The sequence below is a fragment of the Trichoplusia ni genome, chromosome 15 (genome assembly GCF_003590095.1).
Source record: "Trichoplusia ni isolate ovarian cell line Hi5 chromosome 15, tn1, whole genome shotgun sequence".
Taxonomy (NCBI): Eukaryota; Metazoa; Arthropoda; class Insecta; order Lepidoptera; family Noctuidae; genus Trichoplusia; species Trichoplusia ni.
This window is the reverse complement of record NC_039492.1, coordinates 2,997,537-3,016,503: the sequence shown is the minus strand read 5'-3', so window position 1 is coordinate 3,016,503 and position 18,967 is coordinate 2,997,537. Positions and strand designations below refer to the sequence as shown.

The 18,967-nt window shown below is 34.6% G+C and overlaps 1 protein-coding gene and 1 long non-coding RNA gene across 2 annotated transcripts in view; both read left to right on the top strand.

The window, feature by feature from the left end:
• The first annotated feature begins 285 nt into the window (after positions 1–285).
• On the top strand, positions 286–1,956 carry LOC113500962. Its single transcript, XR_003401245.1, has 3 exons — positions 286–544; positions 1,107–1,265; positions 1,588–1,956. It is a non-coding gene; the product is annotated as an uncharacterized LOC113500962 (long non-coding RNA).
• A 51-nt stretch (positions 1,957–2,007) lies between these two features.
• The window catches only part of LOC113500961, a 97,051-nt gene continuing 80,091 nt past the window's right edge, over positions 2,008–18,967 (top strand). The window contains exon 1 of the mRNA XM_026881916.1: positions 2,008–3,249. The gene's annotated coding sequence lies outside the window, so the exon portion shown is untranslated. The remainder of the gene's footprint in view (positions 3,250–18,967) is intronic.

The following is an 18,967-nucleotide window of genomic DNA, read 5'->3' as shown; positions in this document are numbered from 1 at the left end:
TAGAAATGTAAGAAGATACGTACATTTATGTAAGTATGGGATCTATGGAAGTAGATAAAAAAAATTGTGATGATGTGATAAACGATTCGGTTCAAGGTATAAAAACAAAAAAGTTTTTAATGGCTGTGATTAATGCATGTCTTTGATTGAACTCTTTACGACGCTTAATGGTTTTATGACGGGATTTGTCAAAGACGTTAATAGCGTGGCCATCGCGTTGAGATAAAAATGAAATTGAAAGAAAAAAAGATCTTAGTCCATTCTTTGACGTGATTTCCTTTTTATTAAAATTTCTCAAAGTTTTTTTCGATACTAAACTAAAAACTAAGTAACCATTTAACTTTTTATGATAGTCAAAACTGTTCAAAATTCATGAAAATAACTAAATGTAACTTAGAGTTTAATACAAAGCCACAAAATTACTCATCTATTTTAATATCAGGTGCTGTTACTGTAAATAGGACGTTTTCATCTGACTCAGGCAATGAACCTCGTCCCACGCGCTGCACTACCCTAAATATCATTATCGTACAGAATTTATGAAGTAAGTGGTACAAAGTTGCTTATCTGAAATGTAATGCGATGCAAATGTTATTTACATCTTGATAACTGGGTTTAGTAACCCTGCGCTAAACATTAGGCTATCAGGGAATAGTACTTACTCGATTACTTTCTAACTTAGGGTTTAGGAAAATTTGCTTGCACCAAAATTTGGCACTTAAAGGGCATAAACTTATAGTGTTTAGGTATTAAAACATATCTGCCGTCCCACTGTCCTTATGCACTCTTTTCAGAATGTCTACCACTATCTTTGCTAGCATTCAGTGTTCTACTTGCTACTTGAGGTAGCAAGTAGAACACTGAAAGACGCCTTTTACAAGTGATTATTCTCGTATACTGCCTTGATTGTAGCCAGAGTGCAGATCACATCAACACTTTTACAAAGAGGTAATGAAACCATCATTGTGTACAGCATTATTTATGTAATTCCAAAAACACGTGTTTTCTCCCTTAAAACAGCAATTTCTCGTTAACAAGAACCTCTCAATCTACAAATCTAAACACCGGATCCATCTGCAAGTCGAGTCCTTCTACTTTCTCCGTAGAGCGAGCATCCTTGATGACGTCACCTAATTTCTCCGGGCGTTTCTTCGGCCTTGATGCGAGATGCACGTGGCGGCCAGGATCCGCAGACGTTTCCCCTTGCTTGGTATGCTGGGCGGCGCTCAAGGCCAGGCGGTGCTGTGCGACGCATATTGATCGCGGTATAAGGAGTTTGTTTGATGTCAAATGTCAAATGATTGTAGGCTTGTTAGATCTTGGATCTTTTGATATTAAGTTTAACAAGTCAAACAGATGATGTATGAAAGGCAAAAGTTTGATTGCGTTAGCTTTAAAGATTGTATTTGTATGGTAAAAATGTATGGCAGTAAAAAGTATATCAAAAACCATTTATTGCAATATATTTTTAACTACAAACAGATTATTTAAAAAAATATATGTTTATGCAGATTCTGTACAAAATATTATAGCATATTTCAACCTGTAACCTTTTAAAATGTAAATACGTATTCAATCCATTCACAGTGCCCTGGTACTCTGCTACCTTCGTAACTTTAATTTCTACCAAGAATCGACCACATTAATACGAATGTAGGAACAAGTTGCTCGTGGAATGCGCAGGCGTAACTGACCTTTTGAAGCGGAGTGCCGACTGCAACACAATCGGCGATTACCGGAACACTTCTGCAGAAGTATGAACATGTGTAATCACCGTGATTATGAACCTGGTGATTGGCAGTCCACAAGGCAACCGTGACATGCGAAAATCAACCTTAAGTCCACGAATGAACGCTTTAGTTTGAATTGTGTGTCAAATGTTTTAGTACTCGTATTAATACAGTGATTTTAAACAGTTATGATAATATAGGAAGGTTAGTGTTGTTATAATTAGGTACGGCATAAATCTGGCTTGTTAGCGTTCCTTTTTGTTATTATGATTCGATATTAAGGTGTCAAGAGGTAGTTAGAAATATTATGGGCTAGTTACATGTCTGGTGATACACAGAAAAGGCGGGTTGGTATTCAAATATGTGTGAAATAAGTTACATTCGAGACGAATCAGGAGTTAGCATTCATGCTATAGACGCGGTGTAAGAAATTATATTCTTAGTAAATATATAATTCTATATTAGCAGTGTCAGTCACTTAAAGCAAATATGGCTGATATATGCAACAATCATGTAACCTAAGACTGTTGAGTTTGTTAGTATTTGGTAGTTTCGAAAGCTTGGGCTGATTGGGCATGTAAATATTTTAAGCTGCTTTTATTTTAAGTAACTGAGATCGACAGTATCGGATCATCACAGCTATCTGGATAACAGTTAATGAAAATTTTAATCAGATCTGAAGAGATTGATATCTTTCAACCACGACCTTATTCTCAACCAAAAGCCTCATAAACTTGATAACCATCTGTCGATACCGTTCGTTCTGGCACCTGACAGTACCCGTCCCTTGAGATGACCAGATCAATAGCTGTCGACCATAACCTAGGCTCACTCGGGAACGTGCGGCACTTTCCCTGCGATCGACAGCGACCAGATAACATCTCCCATCTTCATTGATAACTGGCTGCGGCATAGAGAAGGTGACGCAGATGTGTGGGTAGGCAGAAATAGATTGTAGGTATTTACGAGTAAAATGATAAACCTACTTTAGGTGCATGTATTTTTTAAACATGTCTGTATACTACTTAATTACATTACAACGCCATTACCAGTAGGGAGGTAGCATTTGAGTGTTTAGATATTTGGTAACCCTAATTTGGTGATGGTTAAAGGCCATAAAACAGACCTATTTGTTTATCACCGGCTTTTATGTCAAAAACAGTTTTTACATTCGAAATTTTCAATAATCGTCATCAAACTAATCCAGTAAAATCTCAATACTTAGCAGTATACAGCCAAACTTTATACAAGTCCGATCTACGTTATAATCTTTGCGCAGTAAACCGCGACCGCTTTCCACGCTGTGCGCTGCGCTCGCGCCGGCCGACATAACGGCGCGACTGCCGACGACGCGCGCACGTACTTCGACGCTGCGCCCGCGACGCGACGTGAGTGAAACACGCGTGTGAACACATACTTACGATTCTGTGACTGTGCCTGTGTTATCTCCCAGATTTCTGATCATAAAGGTTATAACTAATTAGTGCCTGTACAGTAAGCAGCTATTATTAATACAAAGGTAAGCTTTTACAATTTCGCGTGCTATTTGAAATGATTCCGCGTCTTTGATGCTGCAGGAATTGTTCTGCGGAATGTTATTAAGTATTATTGACTTTCTAATTGTGTTTAAATATGTTGATTTATACATTTTCTGAATTATTCACAACGCGTTAACATAGCCCCGTTTTGTTTTCTATTTTGCTTAGATAGTAAATGCAAAAATTAAATTTTAATAATTTCTCCAGACGTTACGTCTGCCTATTTCAAGTTTAAATATTCAAGTCGTTGTATATTTATAATGCTTTATATTTTGATGGTCGCAGTTAGCGCTACCAATATTCGTATGTCTACCCGCATTTGGACATAGCAAGGTCGACTTTTAATGGGTAAAAGTTGTTTTATATACTCAATTTGTTACAACATAGCCCAACTGCTTAGCAATGCATAATTTCAGAAGAGACTCGTTATAGTTTTTTCAGGACTAAATGATCGGTAAATCTATCTATCAGCAATTATAACATCCTACCAAAATATATAAACGATTCAAAATCTAAGCTGATGTTGTCATGTTTTTCTATCTCGGTAGTCTATGCAAATAGGTTATGTACCTAAGAAAATATACTTTACACATAAGTGACCATTCAAATTTTTTCTAACCTCAAACCGAATTTGTTTACCTTTATGTATTTTTGGCTTTAATATTTCCATAGTTTTCGCCATTGTTCCCACTTTTACCACATTTTATAATCACAACACAAAGATCACAACTTGAAATCTCTAACACCTCATTGTATTCTCGTCGAATCTGTCAAACGACAATATTAGCAGAACCAGTAGAGATCGGAGTGGCGCACCTGTGGATGTAGGCTAATGCCGTAAGATGCGCTAAATTATATTAATATTAACTTCTTTTATGTTCATCGCCGGTTTATGAACGACCGTGAATTTCTTCCGCTAGCTTCATTAAGGTTAGGTTTAAGTTATTTTTCAACTAAGATAACTCTGTGAAGATATATCGCAATATGTGTATTTTACTTTTATATGTTATGCAATCAGCGGCTCGTTACAAGTTTTCGTTGATGGTGAAAGCGATAAAGAAAGGTATGATGACAAATGACAATAGTTTTATGAGAATTTTGATTAGCTGTTTCGCAATGATAGCGAAAAATTCAATTTACGTAATTGCCACAGATACTTATAATGCCAGTGATTTACGAAAAATAGTCTAACGTATTAATTATGTTATCTAGGACAAAGCCACAATGGGTTTAAAATAAAATGAAAAATCAACTAAATAAGTTGTAGGAACCTAGTTTTAATAAAAATCATATTTGATTAATTCACTATTCATACTCTGACGTCACTAATTACTATCAATCTTTTTAAATATTTGCGTTATTGTCAAATATACGTCTCACTTAACAGTTTAATCAATGAATTATTTATAAATGTAATATGTCCTGTGTATCACAGCTAAAACAACAAGTATATTATGAAGGAGGCACGTTACTCGCGTTAATTATATTCTGTATAATATTACTAAACTGTACCTCAACCTTGATACATTAATGAAACATTTGCGTGGCTTTAGATTTATTATTTACTCATACTTGTTGGTGTAGTTGTAATGTTAATTATTAAACTAAGTAATTATGGAGACGTCTGGGTTATTCGGGTTCTACGAAAATCACAAAAAATAAGTAATTAATTTGACTAACTGTCGATTTCTGAAACACTTTCCAATTTAAACTATTTTTATTGACCATAAAACTGATGAAGGTCGGGTACGATTATATTATTAAGTACGATTTAATAAATGCAACATTTATAATTAACTATTTACCCGATAACCAGCTAGTTCCTTCGACAACAAACTATCAATTTATTAGTGTGATTACTACAATGTTGCTTCTGTATTTAAGTAGACTGGTATCAACGTAAAAATGTTTTTTCTCTCACCGCCCGCTTTCCACGCTCCATAAGCTCTGAAACATTGGCAATTACATACAATTAGTACATAAGCTGTGTCTACACTTGATTCCCTACTTCTCTGCGATTGGCGAAGATATCTTAATTAGAGAAAGCGGACTTAATTAATACGATTATCTTGTTTGATACGATGTTGTTTTATTAATTACGAAACTTGTCAACAAGAACAATATTACGTTACGTTAGCGAACTCTTTGTTTTTTTATACTCTTTGAATTTTATTATAAAATTATAAACGGCCGAAACAAAGACTGATAGGTGACAGTTCTCTTTCTGGCAGAATAATATTATTACAAAAATATTAATAATTATTATTAAAGTACTATTTCATATCAAACCCTTTTTGAATTCGAACCGCTAGATTTTCTATTACCGCAAATATACGGCTTACAAATTAGCCATAAAGAGCCTATTAAATAAGAATTCAAAACCTTGGTTACTCGACGTTAGAATGGAAATAATGCCTAATAGAGAAATACATGTTTGGCATATTTCGTGAGGCAGTAATATCGATTTGCTGGTTACAACGAAAATTATTGCATGGATCTAAAACCTAGTACCTGCTGAGAAACTACAAAGATGCAACATTGATTTATAGTAGTAACTTAAGTTTTGCTGATTGAAACATTAACCAAAGAAATCTGAAAGTCCAAACATTTTTTCGAACACTTGATCAATGCACATTATTAACATTTCCTTCAAATATCATCATACACAGACACACCATTCTTCTATCGAAAGATTCAGAACATTTTCAAGATCTATCAAAACCAAGTCTTACATTAGGCAACATGTTCAAGTACTCCAAACTCAGAACCGTCTACTGATTTGCTAATGAACCTCTATAACCTTTATTCCAATACTAAATGATTACTCAGAACGCTTAAATTCAGTAATTTATTCAAGAGACTACAGGATTGGTTAATTTCACCTCGTTTCTGGTTTCCCTGTGTAACGCGCAGGCGCTGCGGATAGGGAACCAGATAGTTAACGCAATACACAATATTGTCGCAACGTCTAATACCAACCAGTTTGTTTACCAATATAGTATCCTCAACATAAATAAAAATAATATATGTTGGTATAAATAATTAAGCAGACTTCTTGGTGTGTTTGAAGTTCAAACGTCACAAAGAAATGATATTTTAAATTTCGATTGATTTCTATACTATTTCTTTGTATTTTAAGTATATTAATTGGTAAAAAGTGTGTTTTTATGTCAAAATACAAAGCCTCAAAAATTGCCCATGTATTGCCCAAATATGTTGCACCATTTTAAAATCGACAAAACGTTACATTAACATTCCGAACAAGTAAATTTATATAAGAATTAATGACAAACGAATACGGTACCCATCATTTCCTTATCACAATAGCAGCCTAAATAACTGGCCGTTACGTACCACTTATAGCGTACTAAAAACCAGCCAGTTCGCAATACCAGAAAACTTAATAGTACAAGGTAATACTCGATATTCGTCGATGTCGCAACACCGGCGAAGTGTGGACATATTTCGACCACGCTATGTCACAGAAGTTCCCTGTTAGGCTTAATAGTATTAGTTTACGAAACTAGATAAATTACCCGCGCTGATACGTCGGCCGAGCAATTACTATAACGATTGGCACACGACGCACGCTCATAATTTAATCGATTTAATACGGCGTTTTTGTTTAGAAACATGTTATTGGTGTAAATAAGTGTAATACTGGAACAGTATTTTTGTCATTATTGTGTGCTTACCTCTTATTTACTACCGATCTGAAAGAAAAGCGGAATCAGAAAAGTAATTGCTACCGTTGAGTCACTAACAAGAGACGAATTTAACGAGTGTCTGCCGCCAAAGTGAACAATATCACAAGTGTTACATCAAGAATACGCAAAAAATATGTATAATAGTAACAGCTCCCATATCCACACAAAATATGTAATCGACACAACAATAGGTTTTCGCGGTGTTCTTGTGTTCAGTAAAGTTTCTCGTGTAACAATGATAGACATTGTAACGACCATATTCTATAACAATATGACTTCTCATGCGCGTTGCACCCGTTTTTCTTTACTAAGAGGTCATTTTATACCTCATTGTTAAGATGGCTGTAATGTTTCGTTAAATCAAATTTTACGTTTGGCGATTGGGTTCTCGACTGTTTTTCCTTATCAGTCATGTTAATAAATTAATTCATTATAACAGTACGCACATTTTCCATGAAGCTGTTTTCAGTTCTCTTAACACTCGCATGTAAAACTGTTAAACCTACGTAATGTAATACAACAGAACATAGAGATTTAACGACCTTGTTGACACGGTATTATTGACCGTTTTCATAAGAACAAAAGGTGCAGAAAACAATAACAGATATTGGCAACAGTTATTTGTGCAGCTGGTTCTAGTTACATCATACTTGTGTACTTGTGTAGTGCACAATGCGTGCTGCGTACTGCACAGATCTCGGGGACTGTGCAAAAAGTGTGGTGCGTTGGGTAACGCTAGTTCTCAGTACTCGCTGATATGTCGACGGGTAATTACTACATTGTTACGTAACAAGGATTATGATACTCCTTTTTTTGCGACTTACAGTTATATGTTCACGACATTATAAAAAGAACTACTAGCAGGACTGTGTATGTGCCAGTAGTAGAGGACGACAGCGAAATCTATTATGTTAGTGAATTAACTTAGAGTCGAAATAGATGCCATTTTCATTTATTATTTTGTTCAAATGTTTGATGGTGTTTTTTTCTTTGTTATAAACTAAACACAAATATCCGTGTTTTAATTTAAGCATAAAAAATATTTCTCTTGCAACAACCTCTATTGTAATGTTTAGGAAATACAGAACAATATTTAAATTATGCAGTAATTTGAAAGAAACGCGGAATCGTAAAACTGTTGTATAAAATATAATTTAAGTTGTAATTAGGGATTGTGAATCTTTTGTGTGGTACTTTATGGTGCTATTAATAATTACCCCGGGATAGTGAGTCACTCTCGATGCGATTTTCTAAATTATTTTTTAACTACTAGTCAGTAATGCATTTATTACGTAATGGTTAGCTTAAAATTATATACAATGGTTTGTATTTATAAAAATAATAGTTGTTTATTCGCTTATAAGTAAAATTTTGTGAAGTAAAAATACATATTAGAAATATAGCAAGTGAGACGTGAGGCATATTTCACTCCATTGTGATTCTTATAATAAAGTAACTCTTTGGCATAGTATCTATCACTCAAACAATCACCACTTTAATATAGTACCCATAGGTAAATGGTAAAATACAATGGGCATTACAACTGTGTAGTAAAAGTTGCGTACACGCATGATAGCGTATGTGATCGTATGTAAACGGAGCGTGCGAAGGGATGACACGTGGGAACAATATTATGTAATTTACGTATAACATCCACTATGTAAAAATAAGCACAAAATTGTAGAACATATTATTTTAGTATAAAATACGAGTTATATGCGTCATAATCAGCTTCTAAGTATTTGTAAAACTCAAAATATTTTGAGTTCTTTATTATTTTTTCTTAAGGTAAATTATATTGTAATGTCTTACCTTTTGAATATTGATTTCTTCTAACAATTAACGGCGAGGGAAAGGCAGTAGCAGGCAATGCATCATACATTAAATTTCTTTATTGTTTAAACCCGTGTGAGGTTATAGCTTTGTCTAACAATGATTAATTAAAGCTCTAAGCGCATAGTAACTAGTTTCTTTCTATTTATTTACATAGCTAATTGGAGTAAGTTCCTTTTCACATAGCATGTTAGATTTACATAATAACGTCTATAAAATTATAGAAAACTTACGAGATCTTATTATCTTTGAATAATGAAATATCTTCTGTGAAGTAAATAATTATAATAATAAATGTGCGATATTATTTTCCTAGGCAGTCACTTTTTAATTTTACACGACAACTCTTTACAAACTTTTCTCAAGCTAAGCACGCATGAGGTAGGTCTTGTGCAGCGGTCAGTGACACCGCTTAAGTATACAAACTTATAACATGTATAAATATAAAATAATGATGAGAACACTGCATTGTAAAACTTAGATAACAGATGTCACCGGCTGGCCGCCGGCGTATGTTCCCTCTCACAGCTCCCACAAGATCTCATCTCAGTTATCTCCGCAAGCCCGACAATGCTGAGATGATCCGGAGTGACGACACAGTCCCAGCTTATCTGATAGACAGCCTTCTTAATCTCGAGATCACCTATCTAGACTTATTACAACTATTATGAGTGCGCTACTGTTTCAGAACTACCCACGACAGATGGATGGAAATTGCAAAATATCCATGCAGCAACCGTGGATTATCTTCTAGACCTACATTTATTTTAAGTTGATTTTATGGCTTCTAGTGATTTCTTACAATTACTCAGAACTGGCACACACATAGGTGAACCAGCTCTATATGGTAAGATATCCTTTGCTCAGCTAAGTGATAACTAAAGCTCCATATTATTATACTCTTATGACTAGCTTGCTACAGTTGCTACAATTATAATAATACTGCAATAATTTGATACTTATTAAACGGATAATTTAATGTACTTTTCAGGAAGCCTCAAACATGTTTGTCAATCAAAACTGTATATTATAATTCCAATAGAACCTCCTAAACCTCCATATACACTAGTATATGTCTTCTAGATAATTCTATGTCTGTCTGTGTGACTTCCTGTCATTGCGAAGAGTTTTTGCTAAAATTGAAGAATCTTAGACGTCGCCTTGCGTGCTGAACGTTTAGCGGTCCTTTTAGTCTATGGAGCAAGTTAAAAACGTACGCGACGGATTTTACAAATTACTCGTTGGGACCAAAACTGTCAACTGCAGCGTGTGGAAACCGATTAATAAGCTAGACTAAACCGTAACACCGTTTAATAAAAAATATAATAGTACTTTTTGCATAACACTTTTGAGGTATCAGCGTCTTTACATTTTTGTGGTACTTTCCTCTATTCTCAATTTCGCTTGTCAAAGTTTTGCGATATTTATATTTTAACGATACGATTAATAACTTTCTTGATCGAGTTGCTATTAAATTAGTATTCATTGTCGCGTGTTCGCCGCGAATTAACTCGTTGCCGATATCTAACGATTCTATCATCTGTGCATTGAGCAGCTTAGGTAATGCCATACTGAATACTGGCACGCAAGCACGCTGATTTCAAATTTCGAATATGACAAAACAATTGAACAATACTTTTTGGTAATTTTACTTTTTAGATTGCAGTTTTCTTTGGTAATTTGAATATGGTAGAACTGAAAAATATTTTTCAATATACTAAACTTTTACTAGAAAAATGGTTTTGTCAAATGATAAACTATTTTCAATTTCAGTATATTTTAGAACAAGAATTAACGTCTATTTATAACTGTCTATTAGTTTTTTTTACTTTCCTTCATAACATAAAACGCCTTTAAGTTGTGCTAAGTTCACCACAGATATAATTGAACTCACACACACATACTCATGGTAAATTGCATAACTCACAGACACGATCCAGCAAGGCTGTATGATACATTTGACAGCACCGGATTAGAATCGACTACAATAGCTGTGAGTGATGGCTTAGTGCGGGACAGGGCTGTGTGGGAACGTAGACATCATTTGAACTGAATAATTAAGTCATTAAGAAGTGTTTTTTGAAGGATAAACCACTTGTTACAGCAAAGAGATAATACGAAATAATTGTATTATCACGTATTTGGAGTATTGTTAAAGACAGTGTCTCAAAATGCAGACTCCATTGTAATTGTATTACACCAAGTAATGTTATAGCTACGTTCTGCTGACTATGTTCTCTGAGGTCAAGGTTTCTGTAAAAAAGTTAACTAAGTATTTATTTTGGCGGGAATCTTGCGTCTTTTACGTTATGTCATTGAGAACTCTTTCATAAAAACCGTCGTTCAATGATTGAGTGATGTTTTTAGTTTCGCTGTTAATTATCACAAGTAACGGTTTATTTTATAAACAAAAAAGATTAATTAGCATTTTTTTTGTTGATAAGAATAAACCTCATTCTAAATTGGAATTAGCTTCAGATTTAGATTTTAATTATTTTTTCTAAGTGTTCATTCATACACCACGTTTTTTGGGATTTATATTGTTGTTCTAAGGTATCATCTACCAATACAAATAATAGCAAAAGTATTTGACCCATCTTCTAAGTATCTAACATGTTTAGTTTATCTCAACACCAGCCCCAAAATAAAGCATTCTACCTACAGTACTGTATTTTACATATTTTACAGTATACCTCTCGATTGCTCTTCTCAATCCTCTCATTCCGATTCTGTTAATCGCTCTGCTACAAACAATAACGGCATCGATTCATTTCATCTGTGATCTGTGCCAGTTGTTGCGCGGCGACGACCCAGTGCGCACCGCGCATGCGCCCGCGCCGCTACGCAATCACAACCCGACAGAGGTTTAATGGGAAAAACTGTTATAGCGTACCAAGTCTTGATTACTTTGTTGCACTTGCGTATTAGCTATGTTAAGAATTGAAATGAACTGTTAGACCACAATAGGATTTAAGAACATTATTAAGATCAAATTAGTTGAAAATTATGTAACTTTCTTTGCAACTTTGCATAACATATTGATCGATATCCAATAATGTATAGGTGTTTATCAAACTATATATAATAGATTTTCTATTGTTGGACATGAAATACTATGATTGTAACATAATTTAATTAATTAAACACGCAAGCTTTGACTTTGCCAACTTAACATATTTTTCTTAGGCTGACCCCTGCGAATTCTCACAATTTATATAAACCTATAAGTCAATAGGACTCACTACGTAGTCTGTAGTTAAGCTTTCTCAATCATAGCAGCGTCATTAAAAGTACAGTTATCTGTAAGTCAGTATAATGTCGCAGCGACATCGACGCAAACGCGATGCCGCTGCGCCTGCGCACTGCGCGACAACAACACGTGTTGTCCAATGAAAACGAAACTTATTGGTACCGCGCAATGGGGAATTTGACAGTTATGAAAGTGAACATTTTATTGGTTGTTGTACATATTACTGTTCTTAATTGACATTTATTAAAGTTTCATAGAATCTTAATATTTTATTCTTACAATAAGTCAACTGACTTATTTACTGGCATTAAAATGCATTCGATGATTTCCTAAGAATACTCCATTTGTTAGGTGCTTAAAAAAAGGTAAATAATTTTTAATGCATTTAATTAAAAGCTGTCCCGGCGAACTACGCACTCTCTAGCAGTTGACGTATGTACAATTTTTTTTTCCAATACGTATTCCCTTAATAGGCCGAATCGGTTTCGCTGTTTTGGAGTTCTTTCGAGACTGACGAACAACAATATTTTTTATATGTATATATACATATAATATATCATGTTATTTCATATAGAATTAGTTTTTGCAACACATTCGTATATTAAACAGTGTGTCAATAGTGTAACGTTATCTAAGCACATTCCGTTCCATTTTCTCTGTTTCCTAGTCGCTTGTATATCAGGAACGCGTAAGCAATAGTTTGTGAGAAGACAGATAAATTGTAGTATTAAGGCAATGCGATCTGCACATCATTATGTTGGTTGTGACTTTCGAATATAGGGTATTGCTATCACACTCTAGGAGTATCAAGACTTGGTTGTTTATTTAACGCTAGAAAAGGTTAAAATAGGAAATACGTTTTTTTCTCTGAGGGTAGTACATTTGGAGTGCGGTGTTAACCTAATCAATTATATTTATTAGGTAAAACAGCAAGAGCATATTCCAAAAAATATATTGTGGCTTTACGGCTCAAAATTTATATATTTATATTCACAGAAGTGGTATTCTTTCAAATTTCCGTAATCTGATTATCAAATATCCATATATGATACATTTCTATCAACTAGGCAAAAAGTCCACGGTAAACATTAAACACGGGTCGAACACAACAAATGTCTTGTCAAGTAACTAATGTTATTTTCAGTATAATTGCCGAGTATTACAGATTTCTCAACGCAATTATGAAATGTGTATCACTGGGTTGACATATAACCGCGGTATTTGCCGATACACCACTTTACGACTTAAAATGTATCGCGTAAAGAATGCGCAAGCGCACACGAACATTATACTTGAGTATATTGGTGTTTAGATAATTTTCTCATTTGTGTCGGTTTAGTTATTGTGTAGATTGGATGGACTTGATCGGAAATCATTGTTACAGTTTACTTACTCGTCGCTAAACTACTTTTTAGATGTTAGTGATCATTAGCGATTAACACGGTAAATCATAGAGACAGTTAAGCTTTTAGCCTGTTTTATGGTAAATTTATAATTTATTTATAAACTACATCTGTGATATGACATTCGTACTTTTGCATAAAATTAGTTATATTTGATACAGAAACCCCTTTTTGTTTAATTTGAGTTATGCGTTTATTGATTGCATATTACATTGAAAACACCCCATATCGAAACCCTTCAACTATTCCAGAAGTGTTAGTCTATTCAGTCAATTTATCGTGGTATTACGCGGCGCCACTGATGACGTCACTGTACGATACGTTTATGTTTTGTAACAGATATCGTGCGATACACATTAAGTTATGGCATCGTGATGTTTCTAATGCGAGCTGATTAATTCTCTACTGTTGATCGATAATGGTGGCTGATGCCGTGTTGTGGCAGGTTGTGGGCATTGCCTCAACTTGTTCTGATGTGCTAATCACGTTATGAGGAATTGAGATTATTTCGAAGATAGCTCAGTGCTGCATTTGTGAATATTTTAGCATTCGTAGATGTTTCAGCAAGTGGTAATGCAAAATTGCCTTAAATAATTCTACTAATACTACTAGAGGGTACCATAATTTCCCACCTATCACAGTTTTCTAGGAATTCGAGCTGTGATGGACAATATCCACAGCTAAAGTGCTGTGGATATTGTCCATCACATATCAAAATCACGATGTCTTATTACCATTCTGGTACTTCTTTCACCATAGGTTTCAAGCAATAAAAGTAAAAGAATAAAGTAGTTCATGAATATTCGACAAATCCCAAGTTTTTAAGAAATGTTTACCATTTCTTCATTTTCCTAGTTAAAAACAAAACATTATAGCTGTACACTACATCATGTTATTCTAACAGTAATTACATCCTTAATACAAGTTGCATGCAAATTAATCGTGCGACTTTTCCAACAAAACCGTTCGCTTTAGGTGATTATGAAATAATAGTCGCACATGCGTTTTTTCTCAGCTTGTATATATGCGTATAACAATACTCGCTGATTAGCTAGCTTTCTACGACGTGACGTAACACCGAGATAATTATTCTAGTGATTATAAAGCGTGTTCACACGAAACGTAACTCTACGAAACTGATGTCGTCAAAATGACATTTTTAGTTTATTTTGTTATTTTTTAATGTCTGAAGTTGAGTTGTGTGGGAATTGATGATATTGGTCTTTTGACAGGTTGTATTGTTATCTTGTAGTTATTGGAATATTGTCAATCGTTTAGTTTGAGGAGTTTTTGTTACGTGCGTGTGTTGTCAGATATTTTTGTGCAAAGATTTTCGTGTTGCCTAGATATTATTACACATGATATTGTTTTTGTCAATGATGTTAGCTGTCTCTCGAAGTATTTTAAAATTATCGTGTAAATAATTATCAATCGTATTTCTCCATCCATAAAAATTTGAATCCGCTCAGTTTGGAAAACTTTTTTTTTAATTTTGAAGACGCTACTTCCATATAGGGAAGTAGCGTCTTCAAAATTAAACATTCTCACATTTTTTTTAATATAGCAAACCTGACTTCACGTTGCCTGAGGCGTAAGCAACAAACTATGAACAGGGAAGTTCACAAGCTTCATGAAAAAGAAAATACGTCTTTCTCTTTTTGTCGCGAGTATTCTAATTGAATTACTTGGTCTATGGTAAACGTGCGTTGCGTAATGGTTCGCAATGTTCCCTGAACGAACATTTGTCGTGAAATCTAAATAGTAATATCAACAATATGTTTTAGAGCTTTTGTTTGTGTGTATTGCTTATTTAACACTTTGACTTTCTTTCTTACCTAACACTTTCTTTAACATCTAATACAAGAGAATGTTTAATTGTATACATTAAATTTATTTAGAGATGTTCTCTACATATAACCAATATGTATGGTAGAAATTAATTTATTTCACAAGATGTGAGTGTTTAAAAAAAAACAAAAAAGTGTGTGTGTACTTATGTACACTTTTTAGATGTTACACTTCTTTGACATATGGAAAAAAATAACTAAAATGCAGTAGTGATTAACAATGAATATTAAAATAAATCCAAAAGATTTTATTTAAATAAAAAACACCAAAATAATATTGAATTGAAGATAGTTGTCGATTTTCATGCCACGTAACTAACTTCACGATGTAGAATTTCAGGTGTCGCTGTGCGCGCGCATCGTAAAAATTCACTCTCATCATTTTTCTCCATCGCGTCAAAAGAAGTATAACATCAAAAACTTGATGATATTTTGTATTTATAACTTCGATCCTAAGTAGGTAATCACAACGTTACCGACTCTCCCAAAAATAAAAGTGTGATAATATGTTGTTGCCATTAAGTTTGGAACAATTTAAGATTCGTAATCTACAATTCATGATGCCGACGTCTGTATGTTTATGACGCTATTACGATGTTACGGCTGATCTGATTTGAATGAGCTTTGCTCTTGCGGTAGGATAGCCCATAAATAAGTACTTATGATACGGATGATACTATAAACACGCTTAAATGAGGCTCGGGAAACATCGATTATTGTGTGTATTTATGTTATTGTATGGAACGTAAAGTATCGCAGAAAGGAGCCAATAGAACAGGCGTAACTACATAGGGGAGAGCATTTTTTTTGTAGTTAGCATTATCACAATAAGATCTCATAATCGAGCGATATCATAATAATATACTCGAACTTAAAAATTAAGCGTACCGTACTTACAACCATTCTAAGGGTTGAACAAAACAATTTTCTGGGAACCGAAGTTCGGAGGTTCAATTATCGAAAATCGAAATTGTACGAAAATATCGAATAACCGAGAGGTTCCCATTGAACCGGCACATTCGAATCGATTACATCGAATCGGCAATAAATTACCGCTCCAATATTCGAGCATGGTAATCGTTACCGGTCCTGATTGGCCGGCGCGGCGCTCGCTGACCGGCGCATGCGCGACACCGCGTGCGCCCGCGCACTTGCGCAAGCTGCAGTGCAATGGAAAGGCTGCAGGCGGGAAAGCGCAACTTATACTCTGTTGAATTGATGTTTAATTGTAATGGGTAAGGGTTGGGGCGAATTGTTTTAAGGAGCTTAACGAAAGTTCTTTCTAATTTATAAAACAAAAATACTTAACAATAAATTGTCTGACACATTAAACCGTATATAGCAACAGTATCTTTTCGACGTAATAGTATCACTTCTTGATTCCGGCATCAAACTAATTCTAACTCTGCCTAACCAGAACCACCTCACCAAGAACCTTGTAACATATTCATAAAGTATCAACAATAGGTCAATCTGCCTCAAGCAGGTGATTAAAATGTGATACTGTTGGTGTTATATCAAGTTTTAATCATCTGTTCTTGATTGTGATTGAAAAGCAAACCGCTGGATCCCTCACCTTGGTCCGAGGTACCGAATTCTCCCACGGCAGCCGCGAAATGGCGGCGCTTCACCTTGGCGCGCAGTCGGCAGGCTATAACAATTGCCACAATTAGCCAATTGTTTCCCAACCTGCTGCACCCAAGGATCCAGATGATAGCAGGCCTGCTGATTGCAGTTTTGTGGTTACATGCCACTTAAATAAGCAAACAAATCAGTACTTATGACTACGTAATACCGGTGCAAAAGCTTTAAGTTTTGGTGGACGAAAAAAAAATGGAACGGTAGTCTTGAGAAAATACGAAGATAAATATTGACAGTAAAAAGTAAAACTAATGAAGATACTGTATAAGTAATACAGTATCTTCATTAGTTTTAATCTTTATAAAACTAGCTCCAACAACAACTTGCACTCCCTTTTGTTTTTGTGAAAGGGGTGAATTATATTGTTACTAGTGTAAAGCAATGAAAGCAAAAATCAAAGATTTTTTATAATAAAGGTATATCAATAAAAGTGCGTGGTAAGTATACGAAGAGCTTCGGGTCTGTGACCTCAACATTAATACCATAAGGTCTCCGGAGTGATGTAACCAAAACAATTTCATGAGTCATCGTGGATAAGAGTATCAACCACTAGAAGTTAATTCGCATTTGATTGTAATAATATCAGTAGCGGCTGATGACCTTTTTGAATTTTTTTCTTCGATTTGTTCACATGAGACTTTCCTAGCTTTTTGGCTATAAACTATTTCTTTTCGGATACTTCCCGTACACTTTTTTGTGTGATTGACGGTTACACCAGCAGTTTCTGTAATGTGTCCCACTGTTGAGCAGCGGTTACATATATAACTTCAGACCTTTCTCGGTCCTGAGCCACTTTAACGAAAGTGAAAATAAAAATATATCATCATTTTCAATCATGATCTACAATTTCATTTTTAACCTTAAAATAGGTACATGTTTATAAGTTTGGTAGCTTCGGCAAGAACCATACGCCCTGTGAAATATTTCGAGCCATAATTACATGTAGTATTGTTTCCATATACCCATATAGATAGGTACATACCTACCACACGGTCAAACTTTTTAAGGTTGTGGCCTCTATCGCCTCAGTAAGCGTATGGGAGATGTTTAATTATATAATTATACGTATTTTCACGTTATTATTACGCTGTGTTACGACTTACGTATCATGCTAATTACTGCGTTGCTTTTTGTTGACAGTGCGAGGTGTTTCGTTCATTAAGCAAGTTATTAAAATATAGTTTGTTTTGGAAAAGTTTTTCCTTATTGAAAGTACAGAAAGAAGTTTGCCAATTTTTATTTTTTAATACATTATTTAAGGAGTTCAATAAATTGTAGTTTATTTTTCTTAACTTTGTTTTACGTAAAGCCATGTGAACTTTACAATAACGACCTGTACATCAGCATACTGATATAATCTTAGGGCTATACATTAAGCTTCCCCAAGGCACATCCAACTGCTAATAAACTCTAAGACTAAACTCCAGAATAGCCGAGTGAAACAGGAACCATGTCCAGATACCCGATATTTACTCAAAACTATCGAGCACTTATAGAATCTGATACAATAATTACATAACTTTATGTTCTAACCGTGCGGGGTTATCGAGTGCCACTCGTGGACGTCTAAGTAGCTGTGTGGGGCCATTAGATACACAACTAATCCCCGGGCCACATTTCGCGCCTATCGGGGAACATCGCATAAATACCGAAAGGACACGGACGCCAATTACACATATCTGTGTGTTCTCAGGGTTGACAGATTATTAAATTTTCTCCTTATGTATTTAATAAGCTTGCTATTGTATATTAGAGGTGCTAAAGGGAATTTAGTTTTTGGAGCGTTTGTTTAAGCGCTTCTAACCTACTGTGCAGTATAATAAAATTACTGTTCTAGGTAGGTGCTCTATTAAACATATGTATGAGATCTACAATTATTTGATTCGTCCATTATCTTGTTTTGCTCTATATCTGATAGGAAAATATTAAGAAATTGTGTGCCTGTCTATTTTTTAGGCTAAAGCACAGCTTAGGAACTATTGATGTTTAAAATCTTTGTTACCGAATAATAACAAAGT